Consider the following 6000-nt stretch of genomic DNA (forward strand, 5'->3'; position numbering starts at 1 on the left):
AGTGAAAGATCACATCACCACGCCACTTAGTGACAGCAGTTCTGGCCATCCCGGTTGCCATCATTAAGTGAATCCTGCATGGTCATTAGGTGAGGACCCACCAACGATCCAAGCCATTCCCAGCTTAGTCCCTCCTAGCCCTGAGCCTCAGTTCTTCCAAGGCAAGGGATGCTTTCAGGGGATCCCTGAGCCAGAAGAGGCCGACTCGCTTCTCCTGCCCTGCACAAACTGCCTCGGCTTCAACTCCCCCCACCTGCCTATCTCCCCTCTCCATTTCTGCCCTTTTTGCTGCCTTGCACAGCATGGCCACAGTGAAGAGGGTGGTGTATTCCACCCCCACCACCCTCAGCAGACCTTCTTCCTCTTCTTCAACATCTGCCTTGCTCTCCCCTCCGCTGGGCTCCCCGATGCCAACTAGCCTCCAACCCCATGGTGCGGGGGCTCTGTCAGCACTGGGCTCAACCTCCCTACCATCACTGCTGTCTCCTCCTCATTGTCCACCCCTCCAGGGAAGGCTCTGCATGACCCCTGGCCAGAAGATGGGCATCCTGCAGTGCAGCTTGGCCAAAGACTTGGGGTACCTCTCCACGGCAGCTGCAACAGCAGCTATTCCACCTGGGTTGAAGTAGAGGCCCAGGACCTTCAGCAGTCTCAGCCTGCTGCCACCACCCCTGGGCTTCTTCTCGCCGGGGGGGTCATGCAAACACATCCAAATTATAAACCAATCCAACTGATTAGTGGAGAGTCAGGCTCCATCTTCATTGGTGATGCTACCACATTGCCACTCCACCCATTGAGATCTTTGACAGTTTCCTCCAAATAGAAAAGCAGAATGAAAAGTGCATCTTCCTGGCCCCTTTCTTTAGGTGCATCTCTATCTGGTTCTTGTTTAAGATTCTCCTCCTCTTCCTCCTCCTCCTCCTCAAATTTACCTGCTATCGCAGGGTCTGCTTTTCGGATCTTGAAACGCCACTTTGCCCGATTGTCCGTTGTTTCAGATTGTTTACTTGATTTATTATTGCAGGTCTTCCAACAGCTTATGAAACTGGACATACTGTAGAACTTCTGTGAACAAATTATCATGCTTTCTGCCTTACGTTATTATATTTTGATATTCCGATGGTGATACCAGCCATCTCAGAGATCAGAGGTCACAGTTCTGTGTCTGCATTTTGACTCAGTGGATCACAAGTACTGTCAACTCGTTACAATGATTTGATGATCATTGATCAACTACCTTGATGCTTTGGTGCTGAAGAACTCAGGCACATGCCCCAAAATGTAGAGTTTAAAGGAAACGTTTCTTTCCCTCCAGTGATGGCTTTGTGGACAAGATAGATGTAATCAGCTAGTTCAGTTAGAGTTTTATCTCCTTCCGTACTTCTGTTTTCTGTATCAAAACATTCATCACTGGGTAAGGACTGTTGATTCATCAAACATCTCTATAGTCAAGCAGCTCTTGAGTCACAAAATACCCATGACACTGATTGGCTGAAAGTCATGAAATTTGCATTCATAAATATACAATGGATCTCTTGTGCAATCCAAATAAGTAATTTGTATACTTCTTCAGCTAGGTTTCCTGATGGGAGATGCTCCTACCCAACACAAGATGGATGGATAGTCTTATTCATTTTTATGTTTTTGAAAATAATCATTTTCTAGGAGGAGGAGGAGCAGGAGAGCAGAAAGCAAAGTCAGGTAAAAGTCAGTGGGATTGTTTTTCCTTGCCAGCTTGAAAAAGTCAGTACGGAAAGAGGATTATGTTGGAGTAGAATGGTTTTAACTCAGTCCTGTTTTATAGTTCTTGAGAAGAAATACTTTTGGTGGATTTATGGGTGGGGGGCGGGGTGGGGAAGCAGCACTGTGACATTATTCTACAATAAACTGAATTTGTGGATAATAGTTGTCATATTGATATGGCCAAATATTCATCCTGTCTAATCCAGGTTAAGCTATCCTAATGTCTTTGGTAAATGTAAATGTTTTCCAATCTTCTCCAGAGCATTGGTATTTGTAGGCATAACCCAACGTCTTCCACATGCAGCAGATAATAGGATGTAGAACAGTTTTGGCCAAGCTGGCAGCATCCAGATGTGGTAAAACTATAATGAATTACTTGAATTACCAGGCTACGTCCTCAGGCAGCCACTATGATCAGAGCAGGTCCCCATCCTTAACTTTGCCTTAGTATGATGCACTTCAGACAGACTGGATAGCATAGCTTATGTCGGAAGAACCTGGAAAACACTACTAATAAAAGCAGAATAGGAAAAGATGACTTCAGGGGCCTTCTCAGCTAGTTAGGCGTTTGTTGAACATGACATGCAGTAGTCTATTAATGTTCCCTAAGTCTCTTTGATGGCCTGTGGTTATCAGTTCATGTGGAAGAGCCCTTAGAGAGAAACCAAATTTAAATTGGTGTTGCAGCTCCAGATGACCCTGGATGAAACGGATTCTCTGGACCCTTTCATCAGGTTTCAGGCCCAGATATGAGATGGAAACAGCTTTGGGCACTCTTTTGGATGATCTCTGGTGGGAACGGGATAGTGGCAGTGCATCCATCCTGGCTCTTCTTGACCTCTCAGTGGCTTTCGATACCATCGACCATGGTATCCTTTTGGGGCAACTCGGAGTTGGGGGTGGGCAGTGTGGTTCTGCGCTGGTTCACCTCCTTCCTCCAGGGCTGGTCCCAATCGGTGGTGATGGGGAGCAAGAGATACAACCCTCGACCCCTCCTTTGTGGGGTGCCTCAGGGTTCAGTTCTCTCTCTGCTCCTCTTCAACATCTACATGAAACCACTGGGTGAGATCATGCGCCGCCACGGGGTGAGTTATCATCAATATGCTGATGATACTCAATTGTATATCTCCATCCCTGGTGACGTAAGTGACGCTGTGACCACCCTCTCTCAGTTCCTGGGGGCTGTAGGGGTCTGGATGGGGAACAACAACAGGCTTCAGCTGAACCCTGGTAAGACAGAGCGGCTATGGTCTGGGGGCTCCCAGGTATCCAGGAATTTGCCATCTTTGGCTCTGGAAGGGGTTGCACTGCCCCAGACAGAGCCAGTGTGGAACCTGGGGGTTCTCCTGGACTCGCGGCTCCTGCTTGATGAGCAGGTAGCAGCCGTGGCCAGGGGAGCCTTTGCCCAATGTCGTGTTGTGCGCCAGCTATGCCCCTTCCTGGATCAGGAGTCCCTCCGGTCAGTCACTTATGCCCATGTCATCTCCCGTATAGACTATTGTAATGCACTCTACATGGGGCTACCCTTGAATAGTATCCGGAAGCTACAGCTGGTCCAGAATGTGGCCACTCAAGCAGTCTTGGGTGCCCAAGGATGGCACATGTAACACCTTTGCTGCGGGAACTGCACTGGATGCCAGTCTGCTTCCAGGTCCAATTCAAGGTGCTGGTCATCACCTTTAAAGCCCTACATGGCATGGGCCCAGGTTACCTGAGGGACCACCTCACCCCCATCGCATCGACCTGCCCCACCTGGTCAGGCAGAGAGGGCATGTTATGGACCCTGTCCATGAGGGATTGCAGATTGGCAGGATCCAGGAGGAGGGCCTTCTCTGCCATAGCTCCCTCCCTTTGGAATAAGCTACCCCCAGAGATAAGGCAAGCCCCCACTTTCCTAGCCTTCTGAAAGGGGCTCAAGACATTGTTGTGCCACCTTGCTTGGGGTGGGAGGGGGTTAGTTCATCATGGGGGTGGCTGGCGCCCTGACACGGCCTCAGGAAATTTTAACAAGACTGCAATTTCACCATCTTGGGTGTATATATTATATATTATATTTAATATTTTCGAGTTTTTAATATATTTGTATATTTATATTTTTATAATGTATCTTTGTAAATGATATTCAACTGCTATTGTTTTAAATTTTTTGTAAACTGCCCAGAATCATTTTGAGATGGGCGGTATAAAAATACAACAAACAAACAAATAAATAAATAAATAAGCTTGCCACATACACACATCAGCAGATCCAGCAGAGCAATGTCATATGCTCTGACTGGGGGCCAGTGCAGTAGCGGTGGGGGAAAAGTGGCATTCCTCTTTGGAACATCTCTTCTACTATCTTCATCATGGGTTGAATGTCTTAAATCTTTTGCCAAATCCCTTCCTGCCTCCTCCTGCTTCACCATTTGCGTTGGACCAGAGCCAACCACAGTGCAGCAAAGAATCATGAGCAAGAATCACAAGTTAGAAGGCAAAGGTCAAGGCCATCCAGGAGTGAAGCCATACCGGCTGTTCCTTTCTGAATGAGTTCTGTTTTAATGAGTTGTATTCTCATTGCTTTATTGTTATGGTTTGTTTTGCATGGAACTGTTTTATCGTCAGTTCTTCTTCTCATATTGATTTTGTGGAAAATAATTATGTTTATTGCAGCAAGACTATTATATGCACAATGCTGGAGAAATACTGAAATACCCATAGTGGAAGAATGGATTGTGAAGATGGCAGAGTTTGCAGAAATGGCAAAATTGATCTGTTTGATAAAAGAATAAATCCTTTTATAAAAGACTGGAAACCTTTTATGGACTTTTTGCTGAAAATGGAAAAAAGGTGAAATGGTGATTTCTGGATTTGCTGACTAAAAAGGGTCGAATATGGGATAGAGGGGAACTATGAAATGTAGTCTTAGAGAGGGAGGAGGGGTAAGTTTGATTCTAACTGCTGTAAAGAAGATTGGAAGTTGCTTCTTTAATTATCTTTTTCTTTTTTTCTTTCTTTATCTGTATCGTCTTACAGATAAAGACAGACTGTATGTTCTTTTATCTTTTTCCTACCTTTCCTTTATATATGTATTCATTTTTATCTTTTACTCATGTAAATATCTTCAGTAAAAATTATATTAAAAAAGAAGAAAATATTTACGTTTATTTTCCTGCCAGCTTCTTTCAACTTCCTCCCCCTGCATGAGATTCTCTTTTTCTCTGAAAATCTCTTACTGCTTCTTTTGCAGACTCCCACTGTCTCCTATAAGTGCAATTTGTATGTCTGCGAGGTCGTGAGGTGGGATGGCAGACCGTGTTTACCTTATTCTTCTGTCAGAATACATATACATGTCTACATATCTATATCAGTGTTTCTCAACCTTGGCCACTCACTTTAAGACGGGTGGACTTCAACCCTCAACTGGGAATTCTGAGAGTTGAAGTCCACCCATCTTAAAGTGGCCAAGGTTGAGAAACACTGGTCTATATGTCTATATATAGTCAGCCATTCAAGCTGAATTGTGAAAGCTGGATTTTTTCCCCACCTCTCTGCCCAGGACTGAAAGTTTCAAGGTTCAGGACTGAAAGTTTCAAGGTTGCCTACTTGAATTACAATACTGATAATGGAAAATGGAGATAGGAAGGAAGAGGCTGTTGCTGCCATTTAAATACAAACAGTCTGATGGTTCTTGTAATGTAGGAACAGTTGCTAAGATACTTCCAAGTCATTTCAGAGGTCCAAGAACTAACCTCTTGCTGAACTCTGGTTGACCACTTACATGGTGATGTAATGAATGATAGGAGATATTTAGACTAGAATCTAAACATGGTAAACATGGAGAGTTACCATTGGCTAAGATATTCCATGGGTACAGAAGTAAAAGGGAGGACCCTAGCTCAGTAGTAAGAATCTTCCTTTGTAAGTAGAAAGTCTTTTCTATCCTTGATATTTGCATTTTAAAAGATTAGATAGGAGACCTCAGAAAAATCTCTTCCTGAGATCTTGGAGACATACAACCAGTTGAATCAAGGCAGTCTTTCTCAATCTGGTGGGCCTGCAGATTCTGTTCCTAAAAGCCTAGGAGAGAATGGTGGCTTGGAATTTGGTGGGTTGAGGTTCCACATTTTTGGAAATAACCAGCCTTGGAGAGAAGGTTGGAGTGAAAAATAGTGGGCTGAACAAATATTGTCATATTTAACTGGGTATGTTCTCATGGTCCTTTTAATCACTTTATCATTGGAATGCAATATAAAATTACACTTGAACCCTCTTTTT

The sequence above is a fragment of the Candoia aspera genome, chromosome 5 (assembly GCF_035149785.1).
Source record: "Candoia aspera isolate rCanAsp1 chromosome 5, rCanAsp1.hap2, whole genome shotgun sequence".
Taxonomy (NCBI): domain Eukaryota; kingdom Metazoa; phylum Chordata; class Lepidosauria; order Squamata; family Boidae; genus Candoia; species Candoia aspera.